The sequence below is a fragment of the Mobula hypostoma genome, chromosome 12, assembly GCF_963921235.1.
Source record: "Mobula hypostoma chromosome 12, sMobHyp1.1, whole genome shotgun sequence".
Taxonomy (NCBI): Eukaryota; Metazoa; Chordata; class Chondrichthyes; order Myliobatiformes; family Myliobatidae; genus Mobula; species Mobula hypostoma.
Genome location: NC_086108.1, coordinates 41,100,081 through 41,116,607, shown reverse-complemented (window position 1 = coordinate 41,116,607; position 16,527 = coordinate 41,100,081).

Here is a 16,527-nt window from a genome sequence, read left to right as displayed (position 1 = left end):
CAAATCGCGTAGACGCGGCAGCAGACACAGTCTCCTTGCTGGAGAGAGAGGATCTAGCAATTCAGATCCGGGCAAGATATCCTGGAGTAATGAACAGTCCTTGATGTGTCTAGCCTGTCAGTGAAGGCAGTGATTTTGCTTTCAGTAGCTCTTCACACGGCCTGAGATCACCTGGACAATACACACACCTACGTCAGGGTACCGGTCATTGACCAGTGTTCCCACAATCCTGATCGATAAGTTACAGAAACTGGGCCCCCTGTACCTTCCTCTGCAATTGGATTCCGACTTCCTAAACGGAAGACCATAATTTGTGCGACCGGTGATTATATCTCCTTCTTGATGACCATCAACACAGGTGCACCTCAAAGGTGTGTGCTTAGCCCACTGCTCCACTCTCTATATACCCATGACTGTGTGGCTAGGTGTAGCTCAAATACCATCTATGAATTTGCTGATGATGCACCCTCATCTCAGATGGAGATGAAAGGGCGTACAGGAGCGAGATAGAACAGATAGTTGACTGGTGCTGCAGCAACAACCTTGCACTCAATGTCAGTAAGACAAAAGAGCTGATTATGAAATTCAGGAGGGGTAAGGTGAGGGAACACAAACCTGTCCTCATAGAGGGATCCGGAATGGAGGGAGTGAGCAATTCCAATTTCCTTGGTGACAAGATCTCTGAGGATCTAATTGTTGCAGCTATAAAGAAGGCAAGACAGTGGCTATATTTCATTGGGAGTTTGAAGAGATCTGGTTTATCAATTAAAACACTTGAAAACTTCTATAGATACACTATGGAGAACATTCTGACAGACTGCATCGTGGTCTGGTATTGGGGAGTGGGGGTGAGGGACTACTGCACAGGATCAAAAGAAGCTACAGAAAGTTGTAAAATTAGTCAGCTCCATCTTGGGTACTGGCCTCCACATTACATAAAATATCTTCAAGGAGCGGTGCCTCAGAAAGGTGACGTCCATTATTAAGGACCCCCATCACCCAGGCATGCTCTCTTCTCATTGTTACCATTAGGAAGGAGGTACAGAAGCCTGAAGGCACACACTCAGTGACTCAGGAACAGCCTGTTCCCTCGGCCATACAATTCCTAAATGGACATTAACCCATGAATACTACCTCATTTTTTAATATATATATATATTATTTCTGTTTTTGCACTATTTTAACTACTCAATATACAGATATATCTATACATATACACTATAATATGGAAAGAAGAAGAAAAAGTTAAATAAATAAATAAACTGTGATAAGTGTGTGTGTATATGTATACACACAGACACACACACTTACCACAATTTATTTATTTATTTAACTTTTTCCTCTTCTTTCCATATTATCGTGTTTTGCATTGAACTGCTGCTGCTGCTAAGTTAACAAGTTTCACGACACATACCGGTGATAATAAACCTAATTCTGATTCTTTGAGCAATAAAGTGCTCACAGTATTCAGAAGGAGACAGGACAGAAGAGAGATTGTAAGTTGTTTGGAAGGTCTGAGACAGAAGATTCTGTACGCTAGAATGTCTGTGTGGAGTTTGCATGTTCTCCTTGTGCCTACATCTGTTCCTTCATGGTACTTTGGTTTCCTGTATGGTGTTGAGCTTCTTGAACGTTGTTGAAACTGCACTCGTCCAGGCAAGTGGAGACTGCTCCACACACTCCTGATGAGTTTTGATGGACAAGCTTTGGGGAATAGGGAAGAGAGTTACTTGCCACAAGATCCCTAACGTCTGATCTGTTCTTGTAGGAACATTGTGTATATGGTTACTGCTACTCAGTTTCTGGTCAATAACACTTCGCCCTCAGGATATTGATAGTGATGGTAAAAGCCACTGAATGTCTGATGCTGATAGTTGGAAGTTCTCTTGTTGTATTTTGTCATTGTCTAGCATTTGTGTGGCATTGATATTACTTATCACTTACCAACACAAACCTGGCTATCGTCCAGGTCTTGCTGTGTTTGATCAAAGACTGTTTCATTATCCGAGGAGCCACAAAAGGTGCTGAAAACTATACACTCATCATATACACTATAGTGGTATTAAGTTTAGGTTATGGCATAGAAATTGCAGTTGAATGAATCAGAACATGACTGGATTTATGTTTAGTTAAAACTTTATATACAGTCCATATTTTTAATAAACAGCAATGTATTTAAATAGTTAATTGATAATATAGCTTAATACGTAGATAATTGTTTTTATGGGTTTGCTACTTTCGTTAAAGGGAAAGCTGAATGGTACATATAATTGTGCATATACTTTAAGAACTTTGTGCACCCTATTTGATGGATTGCTATACCAAACTATGAGTGTTAGTTGCATTCAATAAAGTAAGTTTTGGTTTGAAGTTCCATCTTTTCTAATTACCTTATTATAAGGTAATACAGAGGATCCACTGAGTCCAACAACAATGCCCTTCCTTTCACCTTGATCTGAGATTGACTGAGCTGGGAATTGGACTTAGAAGCTCAGTTAGGTCATCAGGTGTAATCATCAGACACAGACAATTTGCAGTGTATTTTTCCTTTGTCTGTCAGCAGGTGGTGCTGTCTCTTTCTTACTGTCCCATCAAGAGGGTTGGTCAAGTGCCCCTTTGATTGTTCAATGGTTCTAGTTTGTATATCTGCAGCACTCTGCCAGCAGATGGCTCTTTGTAGCCAATGTTACTCAAACCAAGCTGTCTAGAGACAGTGCCTTAAAGCTCTCCACTTCTTCCTCGACAACAGACCGCTTCACCGCCACCTTACTCATCTGGTGGAACTGGTCCTCATACTCAACAAATTTTCTTTCGGCTCCTCCCAGTTTCTTCAAACTCAAGGTGTAGCCATCGGCACCAGCTTGGGTCCAGCTATGCCTGACTTTTCATTGGCTGTGTGGTACAGTCCATGTTCCAAGCCTCTCTTGGTATTGCTTCCCAGCTCTTTCTGCACTGCATTAATGACTGCATTGGTGCTGCTTCATGCACCCATGCTGAGCTCATCAATTTCATCAACTTTGCCTCCAAATTCCACCTTAGCCTTAAATTCACTTGGTCCATTTCTGTCACAACTCTCTCCTTTCTTGATCTCTCTGTCTCTATTACAGGAGACAAACTAACAAGATCATTTATAAATCTTTTCACTCTTACAGCTATCTTGACCATACCGCTTCCCACCCTGTCTCCTGTAAAAATGTCATTCTCTTTTCTCAGTTCCTTCACCTCCACTGCATCTGATGCCAGGATGAGGCTTTCTTTCCAGGACAGCAGAGACGTCCTCCTACTTCAGAGAATGGGATTTCCCTTCCACCACTATTGATGCAGCTCTCACCTTTCTCTTCACCATTTACACCTCAGACTTCAACTACTGCACAGAGTCTTGTCATCTTCAGAAGTTTTCGGATGACTCTGCCATAGTTGGATGCATCAGCAAGGGAGATGAGGCTGAGTACAGGGCTACGGTAGGAAACTTTGTCGCATGGTGTGAGCAGAATCATTCGCAGCTTAATGTGAAAAAGACTAAGGAGCTGGTGGTAGACCTGAGGAGAGCTAAGGCACCGGCGACCCCTGTTTCCATCCAGGGGGTCAGTGTGGACATGGTGGAGGATTACAAATACCTGGGGATACGAATTGACAATAAACTGGACTGGTCTAAGAACACTGAGGCTGTCTACAAGAAGGGTCGGAGCCGTCTCTATTTCCTGAGGAGACTGAGGTCCTTTAACATCTGCTGGACGATGCTGAGGATGTTCTACGAGTCTGTGGTGGCCAGTGCGATCATGTTTGCTGTTGTGTGCTGGGGCAGCAGGCTGAGGGTAGCAGACACCAACAAAATCAACAAATTCATTCGTAAGGCCGGTGATGTTGTAGGGATGGAACTGGACTCTCCAGCGGTGGTGTCTGAAAAGTGGATGCTGTCCAAGTTGCATGCCATCTTGGTCAATGTCTCCCATCCACTACATAATGTACTGGTTGGTCACAGGAGTACATTCAGCCAGAGACTCATTCCACCGAGATGCAAAACAGAGCGTCATAGGAAGTCATTCCTGTCTGTGGCCATCAAACTTTACAACTCCTCCCTTAGAGGGTCAGACACCCTGAGCCAATAGGCTGGTCCTGGACTTATTTCATAATTTACTGGCATAATTTACATATTACTATGTAATTATTTATGGTTTTATTGCTATTTAATTATTTATGGTGCAACTGTAACGAAAACCAATTTTCCCCGGGATCAATAAAATATGAGTATGACTATGACTATGACTATGACCTGTATCTCCTCCATTTCCTGAACATCTGCCCTCACCCCATCTTCCCGCCACCTTAACAGAGATAGCGTTCCTCTTGTCCTCACCCAATACTACTTGAGCCTCCGCAACCAGCACATCGTTCTCCACAACTTCCATTATCTTCAACAGGGCCCTACCACCTTTCCCTCCTCCCCACCCCCCCCCCAAACTCCAGTCTACATTTTCTGCAGAGATTGCTCCCTCTGTGATTCTCTTGTCCTCCCTCCTGGCTCTTGCCCCTGCGCTATCCAACTTCTGAGTGGACAATGAACACTACCTTGCTACTTTTTTGCTCTCTTTTCACACTACATGTTTAATTTAATTTTTATATAGAATTTGTATTGTAATTTATAGTGTTTCATTACTATGCATTGTACTGTACTGCTGCTGTACTCACCACATTCTACAGAGGTTGTATCCAGAGCATCCTGAGCAGTTGCATCATGGCCTGGTTCGGAAATTGCACCATCTCCGATCGCAAGACCCTGCAGCAGATAGTAAGGTCAACTGAGAAGATCATCGGGGTCTCTCTTCCCGCCATTACGGACATTTACACCACACGCTGCATCCGCAAAGCAAACAGCATTATGAAGGACCCCACGCACCCCTCATACAAACTCTTCTCCCTTCTGCCATCTGGCAAAAGGCACCGAAGCATTCGGGCTGTCACGACCAGACTATGTAACAGTTTCTTCCCCCAAGCCATCAGACTCCTCAATATCCAGAACCTGGACTGACACCAACCTACTGCCCTCTACTGTGCCTATTGTCTTGTTTATTATTTATTATTATTTTTTGCAGTGCCTGCACTGTTTTGTGCATTTTATGCAGTCCTGGATAGGTCTGTGGTCTAGTGTAGTTTTTGTGTTTTTTCTTACGTAGTTCAGTGTAGATTTTGTATTGTTTCATGTAGCACCATGGTCCTGAAAAACGTTGTCTCATTTTTACTATGTTCTGTACCAGCAGTTGTGGTTGAAATAACAATAAGAAGTGACTTGACTTGACTTGCTGCAAATTAACAAATTTCATGGCTTATGCCGGTAAGATTAAACTTGATTCTGCAAATCGAAGAAGTGCCACACCTGCCCACTCACCTCCTCACCTCCATTCAGGGCCCGAAACAGTCCTTCCAGGTGAAACAATACTTCACCTGCAAATCTGTTGGGGTTGTCAGCTGCATCTGGTGCTCCCGATGTGGGCACTCAACATTGGTAAGACCTGACGTAGAGTGGGGAACCACTTTGTTGAGCACCTTTGCTCCATCTGCTAAAAGACCACTTTAATTTCAACCCCATTCCCATTACAACATATCAGACCATGGCCTTCTCTACGGCCATGATGAGGTCTCTCTGAGGTTGTAGTAGCAATAGCTCATATTCTGTCTGGGTAGCCTCCAATCTGATGGAATGAACACTGATTTCTCCAACATCTGGTAATTGTCCTCCTCTCTTCTTCAATTCCCCACTCTGGCCCCCATCCTCCCTCTTTAGTTGGCGAGATCGGCAGCCAATCATGGATTCATGCTCCACCATTAGGCTGCACACTCCATTCTCAGTCTCGCTCTCAACCACACTGAGTTCCCCTGCGGACAGCATAAAGTGGCAGATTGTTCAGTCGGCCCAAAAACACATTACCAAAATGTAAATTACAGGCTCCAATTGCACACAGGTTAGTAGTAGAAGTATATTTAAAAGAAGAATGAGAAGAAGTAGTTTCGTGAACGGTCTACAGGACGTTGGCACTGGTCGCATTGGTCACTGGCACCGTCTTGCATCACTGAACAAAAGGAAAATAATAAACACTAGATGCACAGGGCCATTAACCAAAACGCTCAAACTATAAGCTAACACCAACACTGTAGCTCAGAAGCAGTGGCTAAATACTAAATAAATCCTGCTCCATTACTGCAAAAATCTAAACTGGAGCCTTCTTTCCTAGAATGTGGACTAAGGTGAGCAGGGCAAATTGCCATCACTGTGCTTTGGTCAAGACTCAACAAGACGGAAATGAAAGGAAAGGAGTTAAATACAACCACAATGAAATACTAATTGGCTGGAATGTGCATACTCACGAGAGTGATTGTCGTCCCCACTCAACAGCATGCCAATGAGGACACCCAGATTCCATGGCAGAGTCTGTGGATGTGACATACTCCTGATGCAACATTTCCCTCCACTTACATCTTGGATTCACCTTCCAAAACTACCCCACTCCAGAAACCTATTCTGCAAGGTTCTGCATTACCTGTTAGCTGTTGAATATCTTCCAATTTTTTATGTTAAAGCAATCCCTCTTTCCTTCATTTCTACCTGATTTATAGCATTTTCTTTTCTTTCCTCAATAAGCCTAGGCTTCATCAATTCTTTTCTGTAATGACTTGGTTATAAAGCCTGGTTAACTTGCAACTAAATTTCAAATTTTCCAAATAATGTGGATGTATGAAGTGTTAATTATTTCAGACGTGAAGTTTTCAGGTTCATCTTAGTCTGACTTCTTGGCTTTTTATTTTAAAATCAGATTAATGATATTTCAATATATTAACTCTCAACTTTTCAGTTTTGAATCTGCTTCAGTCTGGAACATGGAACTGGCCAAATGGAGTTAGATCTCTTCTGGGCTTGATTATTTTTGCTCTCATTCATCTGCAATCTCTCAAAACCTATATAGCAGGTCTGTAGCGGGTAACGAAGGATTTTCTCGCCGGAGTTTTTGCACATCGTCCTTATGTGATTCATTTGCAAAACTGCACTTTAAAAAGTCAAGTTTCTAGATATCACTCCACTTCTTCCCACTTGCAAGTTTTCCAGCAGCTTTTGCATTGCGACAATACATGCAGGTAACTCCATTTTCTGTATTGTACATAAATATTTTCCATAGATGCACATTCCTGACCTCATGAGCTTTCAGTGTAGCAGTTTCTACTGTCTCATTAAGCCATTCCGCTTTCAATAAACCTGCAGTTCTTTTGTGCTTCATGCACTTTGCTTCTTTGGAATTCGACAAAGTGAACCAATAATTTCTTCAATAAAGAAACAGTAAGCCAGTTCTGAAATCTGCAAACAAATCATCGCAAACTCCATGTTGTCAACACCGTCCGCATCAGAACCCAGAAAAGGAAATGTGATTGTCTATGCTCATGAAATATACTTAACATGCCAACAAGGTAAAGGGTGACAACCTTTTTTGTGCACTAATAGCAAAAGATATGTGCGCACTCACCTTAGAGGGAACATTGCTAAGAATCTACTTCGCTATGGCCTTCCACCTTATTGTCTAATTGCACTGCATTTCCCTGGATCTGTATCACTATACTCTGCCTTTTGTTAACTGTTTTCTCTTGTTCCACCTCAATGCACTGTTGTAATAAAATGATCAGTCTGGACTGCATGCAAGACAAATTTATCACTGTAAAAAGTAAAAAGAAACAATTTACCAGTTTAATCAGAATCATAGTTATTATTATTGATTTATATAATGTGAAATTATCTATATGCAAAATTAATATATATAAAAATTATTATATACGAGGGATTGATAAGTTCGTGGCCTAAGGTAGAAGGAGTCAATTTTAGAAAACCTAGCACATTTACTTTTCCTATATTTACACACTTAGTCCAGCGGTTGTGGAACATATGGATCCCAGCTTTGTAGAAGTCGGCGTCTTGGACCTCCAGAAGCGGTCCACAGCAAGGGTGATTGATAATTTTGTGGCCTAAGGTAGAAGGAAATGAGTTATTAACTTCAAACTTTCTGCATTTTCACTCGAAGAGTTGAACTGCATGTGCATGTAACGAGAACTGTATAACTCATCTCCTTCTACCTTAGGCCACAAACCTATCAATAACCCCTGCTGTGAACCACTTCTTGAGGTCCAAGATGCTCTCGTTACATGCATATGCAGTTCAACTCTCTGAGTGATAATGCAGAAGTTTGAAGTTAATAACTCATCTCCTTGTAAGTTAGCCCATGAACTTATCAATCACCCCTGCTGTGGAGCACTTCTACAAAGAAGGAATCCGTATGCTCCATGACCACTGAACTAAGTGTGCACACGTAGGAGGGGACTATATTGAAAAATAAATGTGTTAAGTTTTCTAAAATTGACTCCTTCCACCTTAAGCCATGAACTTATCAATCACCCCTCGTCTAAAAATTATTTTTATATTCATATATATCTATAGGCGGGAGGAGAAGATGGCAGCGCAATGCACGCGCGCAGCTCTCTGGTGAAAATGATATCGTTTCTGTTAAATAGGGGCCGCGGACAATTCTGATTTGATGGAGACAGATGTGAAAGCACAGAGGAACATCTGGAAAAATTTCTGAAACGCCGGTTCGCTGCCGCTGTTACTGGGCGATCGAGAATCTTCCGGAGGGAAGGCCCCAGAATCCCCGGCTTTGCCTGCTGCTGGCGACCGAGGCTGAGGTCGAATTGTTCGGATAGAGATGGTGCTCGGTACTTGGTGTCGGAGGGCTGATCGGAGGCTCGAAGTTTTCGGACGACTCAGAGTCGGACTGTGGTCGGGCATGGCAGGGAGAGTTTTTCTTCCTTCTCCCGTCTGCGTGAGATGTGGGACATTTGAGAGACTTTGAACTTTTTTACTGTGCCATGGCCTGTTCTTCATCAATTTATGGTATTGTTGCACTGTTGTAACTGTATGTTATAATTATGTGGTTTTTGTTAGTTTTTCAGTCTTGGTCTGTTCTGTGTTTTTGTGATATCATACCGGAGGAATATTGTATCATTTCTTAATGCATGCATTACTAAATGACAATAGAAGAGGACTGCATGTCCTCATAATCTAATAATCTAATATATATGGCAGCATGGCAGTGCAAAGACACAAAATGACTACAAATTACAAAAATAACTAAATAGTGCTTAAGAAGGAATAATGGGGTAGTTAGAAATCTAATGGCAGAGGAGAGAAATCATTGAGTGCAGGTCTTCAAGTTCCTGCACTGGATTCAACAGACATAACTTCTGCGAATTATCAGCAAAAATAACGGTATCACAGAAAAAATGACTTTGATCACATGTGTATAAGAGGAGGATCAGAAGCTTTCCAAGAGCAGATAGAGAAAGGGGGTTCCTGGGTTACAGTTAAGAAAAGACACCACAAAGACCCTGTATTAAAATGTCTAAGTTACAGATTCCCTGTAGTCTAAGGGTTCTGGATTTTCCAGACATCAAAAAATACCAATTAAGTTCCTTTTTATCTTATGTGGTTGACTGGGTTTGCAGGGATCCCTCCTCAATCTGGCTGGACATTGAAGCCTCACAAACAAAATGCCCTCTTATTAACTTTGCTTTTCCTCAATAAGATGAAATTAGTTAAGGAATGTTGTCACAATCCAATAACAATTAATACAGTCAGGGCTTGGAGGGCGGTGCGACAACTTGAGGGCAACACAGCGAAAATATCACCCTTCACTCCAATAACCGGCAGTCCAGATTTTCAGCCTGGCATATTGGATTCTGGATTTAAACTTTGGATTTCTAAGGGTATTTTCCATCTAGGAGACTTGTTTGATGAAGGAACGATGATGTTGATGCACTATCAATTACACCAAAAGACCGGAAGTAGAGTAAGTACTGAAAGGCTTTTATTAACAGTAAAATGGGGCCTTGTCCATGCTGTGTCTGTCCTGGACTGAGGGAGGAACGATGGCACAATCCCCTTTATTCAGGGGTCTGTGGGAGGAGCTACAGGAGCAGTCAGCAGAGGGGTGTGTCCAGACAGGTAACCCAGTTACAACCTATATACATGGTTTACCACAGATGTCTTTTAGTCAAATAGTACAGAAATTCAACATACCCAGCAAGGATCTTCTTCGTTTCTTTCAGATAAGAGATTATATACAAAAAAAATGTCATTGTTAACTGATTTCTATAGTTCTGACATAAAAAAGAGGGTGTTTTGTTCTAAGGGTGAAGTCCCCATTAGTACTTTTTACAGTACCCTGAGGGAATGTTATTGTGGGGAGGCTGAGAAGCTGGGAAGGGTCTGGGAGGGAGAGCTGGGAGTAGAAATTACAGCTGAAACATGGGAAGACATCTGTGATAATGCAAAGAAAATTTCAGTTTGTAATAGAACTAAAGTATTGCAACTCAAAATTCCGCATAGAGCCCATCTGTCTCCAGATCGTCTCTCAAAATTTAAGACTGGGGTTTCTCCAATGTGTTCTAAATGTAAAGGATATACTGGAACTCTCGCTCATTGTTTTTGGACTTGTCCCAAACTTCAAGCATACTGGAGTGATATTTTGGGTGAAATGGAAAAGATTCTGAAGATGGAGCTTGAACTGGACCCAGTGTCTTTTCTCTTAGGCCTACCCAGCAGTTGAATTATTAATGCACATCAGAAAAAAAACTTTTTAATATCCTGACTTTTTGTGCGAGGAAGAAAGTTTTACTTTGTTGGATATCCGATAAGGTCCCTGGACTTTCTAGTTGGCTTAAATTAATCATGGAATACATTCCTTTGGACTTTTTAATATATATGGTACACTAAAACACAAATAGTTTTTTGTAAAACATGGCAACCTTTTCTACAATATGTAGATGTAAACCTGTCTGCTATACTAATAAGGGTTTTTGTATAGGATGTGGTGGTGATGTCTATATTTTGAAGGAAGTGTTCTGATAGCTGATATCTGTGAGGGGAAGAAATGTAAATGTACCTGGAAATTGAAGGTTTTGTTATGCTGAGCAAAAAAAAATTAAAAAAAGAAAAGACACGACAGGTGTGGGAAGAATAGAATTAAGAATAGTACCTCCCTGTAATCGTCCAAGATACTCTTTAGAAACCTAGTTTTTAATAAAGCTTTCAGTCATCTGTTGTAATTTCAATGTTAAACCTTGTTTGTTAACACTCCTGCGAATTACCAAGAGGTATTTTACTGTATTTAAGACCCTACATTAATACAAGCTGTTACAGAAAATAAAATGACAAATGGATAATTTATATCTAAAACCTTCAAACTGATTATCACTACTTTTTATCAATCACTACTTTGAGTTGAAATAATAATCTTAAGCAAAGAGGAAGCACTTAAAGTCACCCAGGGCTGAATGAATACTGCCTAGAAATCTTGCGCTCAGAACTATTAATTTATGATGATCCATTCCCCTCTCATAACTGATATGTAGAAAATATACATTTATATGATACAAAGTGCAGGGAGATGACAGGAAAGTTTCAGTGAGCATTTCTTTCACTGATGTGACAGGGGTTCAAATCCAGTTTTGGCTCAAAAGATGAAAGTGTCTCCCTGCTGTTTAGAAGTTCCAATATAAAATTGGTTTTGGCAGCTTCAGCCGAATAAGTGTGGATGCACGGTGATAAACTTTAGGATGTTTTGAGGTAACTGGCATTCAATCATCCCGGGAATCTGTAACAAATGTAGAAGTCAATGAAGGGAAAGCTGCCAAGAATGTCAGAGAATTATATGCCTGCAGGGGCCTCTGCCAGATGGGAGATGGCATTTAATCAAGAAGGGGGAGAAAGGGTGATTTTAGAAATATTGGGCTGGATCACGTATAAATGGCCTGTGCCTCATATTCAGATCTTCCTCTCCACTCCTCACTCCCTGCCACATGATGTCTGCAGGCACAGAAACATACCAGGGCCCCATGGCCATACCTCAATGTAGTCAGAAACCAGACACCAATTCTCAGACTGCAGCTCCTCAAGTTCAAGGTTGTTTAATGTCATTTCCAGTACACAAGTGCAAAGGAGAATAGTTACTCCGTATCTGATGCAGCACAAAAACGAAATGTCCATAAGGTGACACTTGGAACAGGAGTGACTGTACATAAGGTGACTGACAAGAAATGATAAATTAGTGGTGGTTGGGAGTGTGGGGGTGGTGGCTTCATGAGAGGAGGTGTTGATCAGCCTTACTGCTTAAGGAAAGTAGCTGTTTATGAGTCTGGTAGTCCTGGTATGAATGCTGCATAGCCTCCGCCCTGATGGGAGTGGGATAAAAAGTCCATGAGTAGGGTGGGTAAGACCCTTCATGATGTTACTACACCCTGTCTCCAAGGGATTTAACTCAAAGTCTTCTCGATCTACTTCTGAATGTCTCTAATAATCAAAGGCATTTAAAACAATTGAAATAAATATAATCATTTACAATATTAAAAATATATTTAAAGCATAATAATTAAGAATATTAAAAATAATTAAATGTTAAAAAGCCAGTTACTGCTGATTTTCCACTCATGTGACTCTTCAGACTGGCTATCCTAGACCCATCGAAAGCCAGGAACCACAGCAAACACAAGAGATTCTGCAGATAGTGGAAATCCAGAGAACACAGACAAAATGCTGGAAGAACTCAGCAGGTCAAGTAGCATCTATGAAAAGGACTAAACAGTTGATGTTTCGGACTGAGTCCCTTCATCACAAAGGATCTACAGATGCAGGAAGAATAGAAGCTCCCTCCCAACAACCCTCCATCTCATTCTCTTTCCTGAAAAGATCCTCATCAGCTTGTCATCTAAGCACAAAGTACTGTCTCGGTTGTTCACCCAGTGTCTGGAGAGAAATGCTGATGTTTATGTTATCCCCCAAGAACAAGAGACCACTTTGAGCAAGTCCTCCATACAGGTGTACATCTGGGTATTAATAACAGGGCCAGCATTTATTGCCCATCCCTAAGTTCCCTTGAGAAGCTGGTGGTGAGCCACTTCTTGAAATATTACAGTTCCTCTGGTGAAGGCACGCCAACAGTGACAACCGAGGTGGCAACTTCATGCAGAGAGTGTTCAGTAAATGGGAAGAGTTGCCAGAGGAAACAGTTGAGGCAGGTACAATAAAAAAAAGACAGTTGTATGGGTACATAGATAGGAGAGGTGGTGCCAACGAGCAACGATTCCTTGGGTGACATCTTCCAGATAGCCAATCTCTTTAATTATTTCACTTTCTTTACACTTTCTGCATGCTCTTTTTGTCTTGATAGTGTTTCAGAAACTGTTGGAGCCTGTAACATGCAGTTTGGAGTTCAATCGAATGATCTAGCACTCTGCTGTCCCTGGAAAGGACCGAGAGCTCCTTGTGGAGTGACCGGGCATGGGGCCATGATTGACTCCATTTTGAAGCGTTGAGGAAGATTGAAGAATCAAGTTGAATGGAGAGGAGGTTAGCAGTCGCTCCCTACGGAGGTCACGGGTCAACGGGTTGGCAATGTTCAGAAGGCTGCAGGTTAGCAACGCGGCATTCACTCAGCGTGGAAGGAATGAGTTCGATTCTGATGGGGGGATGTTTTTGAAATTCTAAGGTTTACGTGATGACTGGACTGTAGTTTATATTGCTCTCCTGCAGTTTTCTGTGTTTTATTTCTTGTTGCTAATTGGTGGGTTAGGGATCTGGGTGGGTGATACGTTAGTTTTTGTGAGAGGGAGGGGGTTGGGGGTTTGATGCTATTGTCGTTTTTCTTTTCTGTGAAGGAGGGGGTTGGGTGTTTGTTGTTATTGTCACTTCTTTTGTGAGGAAGGGATCTGGGGGTTTGGGGTTTGATATTCCAGCTACCATCTTCCATGTGGGCAATCTGTTAGCTTTTGTGCAAGGGAAGGGTAGGGGGTTGGGGTTTGAGAGTTTTGTTTCTTTTTCCCTTTTTTGCAGGGAGGGGGTTGATGTTTTTTCTTTCAATGACTCCAATGGTTTTTTCTGTATTTCATGGCTATGTGGGGAAGACGAATATCAGAGCTGTATTGTACGTATTGAAAAGGCAGCGACTTGCTGCAATTTGATGCTTGATTGCGCTCAGTTGGTGATTGGAAGCCTGGAAAGATACAGGTTTGCTGAATGAGTAGAAATGCAGTAACTTGCGGCAGTTTGGAGCTTTGAGCAGCGCCCAGTCAGAGATCGGAAGCCTGAGAAGACATAGCTCATTCAGGTTCACTAAATATGTAGAAAAAGCAGTAACTTGCGGCAGATTGGTGCTTTGAGCAGTGGCCAATCAAATCAGTGGCAAGAACAAATTACAGTAAAGGCAGCGGCAAGTGTAGTGGATATTACCAGAGCAGCCCTTGTTCAAGTGATCAGAGTTAGAGTGGAGAACTTTTAGGCTTTAGCTCTTCAAGGCTTCAGTGAGAGAAGGCAAAAAAGCTGTACATAGAGATCCACCCCTAATAGTTTATTGTTCTTCTTTATTGCTCACTCAGAACAGTAGAGATTCCAGCAAGGATAGTGGAATGCTCCACTTGTGGGAAGGCAGGGAGACCTCCAGCATCCCTGACGACTATCCCTGTGAGAAATGCATCCAGCCGCAGCTTCTAACACTCCATGTTAAGGAGTTGGAGCTGGAACTGGAAGAACTCCACATCATTCAGGAGGCTGAGGGGGTGATAGATGGGACATATAGAGAGGTAGTTAATTGGGAGACTGTAGGAAGGGGAAAGGGATTAAACAGCCATTGCAGATTACCCCTGTGGCCACTCCCCACCTCAACAACAGGTTGGGGGATTACCTAGCAGAGGAATGTGACAGCGTTCAGGTCTCTGGCACTGAGTTGGACTCTGCAACTCAGGAACGATGGGGGAAGAAGAGGCAAGCTGGGAGAAAAGGGATCCATTAGTTAGGGGAACAGAAAGGAGGTTCTGTGGATAAGAATGAGATTCTTGGATGGCATGATGCTTCTCGGGAGCCAGTGTTTGGGACATCTCAGATTGAGTCCTTGGCATTCTTATGAGGGAGGGAGAACAGCCAGAGGTTGTGGTCCATGTAGGTACCAATTGCAGAGGCAGAAAGAGTGATGTGGTTCAGCAAAGTGAGTTCAGAGAGTTAGGAGCTAAGTTAAAGCGCAGGACCTCCAGGGTTGTGATCTCTAGACTGCTACTTGTGCCCTGTGATAGCGAGGCCAGAAATAGGAAGATTACACAGTTTAACATATGGCTAAGGAGTTGGCGTGGGAGGGAGGATATAAGATTTTTGGGTCAATGGCCTCCCTTCCAGGGAAGGTGGGATCTGTATAGAAGAGACGGTTTGCACAAGAACTGGAAGGGAAGGTTTGCTAGTGCTGCGTGGGTGGGGGGTGGGTGGTTAAACTAGATTGCAGGGGGATGGGAATCGGAGTATCAGAACAGATAGTGGAGAGGCTCTGGGGACAGATATTGTAAAGACCACAGACAAAGTCAGGAATCAAAAGGTTGAGCATGACGCAACTAATGTTCTATGTATATATTTCAATGCAAGAAGTATCGTAAGAAAGCCAGATGAGCTCAGGGCATGCATATTGTAGCCATTAGTGAGACTTGGTTGCAGGACAGACAAGACTGGAAGCTCAATATTCTGGGATTTTGTTGTTTTAGACACAACAGAGTTGGAGGGATTAAAGGAGGACGGGTGGCGTTACTACTCAGGGAAAATGTCACAGCAGTGCTCAATCAGGACAGACTGGAGAACTCATCTAGTGTGGAACTGGGAAATAAGAAAGGTATGACCAATGACCAAGTTAATGGGGCTATATTACTAACCACCAAACAATCCAAGGGATTTAGAGGAACAAATCTGCAGACTGTTGCAAGAAACATTAGGTTGCTTAGTAAGCGATCTTAACTTCCCACATATTGACTGAGATTCTTATACTGATAATATCATGATGGGATAGAGTTTGTCAAATGTGCTCAGGAACGTTTCCTTAAGCAGTACATAAAAATCCCAACGAGAGAGTGTGCGATACTTGATCTGCTATTACAGAATGAAACTGGGCTGGTGACCAAAAATCTGTGTAGGAGAACACTTTGGATCCAGTGATCACAATGCCATTAGTTTCAAAGTAAATATGCATAAAGACAGGTCTGGTTCACGGGTTGAGATTCTCAAGTGGACAATGGCCAATTTTGACGGTATCAGAAAGGATCTGGCAAGTGTGGATTAGGTTAGTCCATTACCTGGCAAAGATGTACTTGGGAAACATTCAAAAGTGAAATTGTGAGAGTACAAAGCTTGTATGTGCTTGTCAAAATAAAAGGTAATGATAACAGGTGTAAAGAACCTTGGTTTTCATGAGATATTGAGGCCCTGGTTAAGAAAAAAAAGAGGAGGTGCATAGCAGGTATAGGCAGGTAGGAACAAATGAGGTACTTATGGAGTATAAGAAATGCAAGAGAACACTTAAGAAAGAAATCAAGAGGGCTAAACGAAGGCATGAGGTTGCCCCAGCAGACAAGAAGAAGGAGAATCCTAAGGGACTCTACAGATATGTTAAGAACAAAAGGATTGCAAGG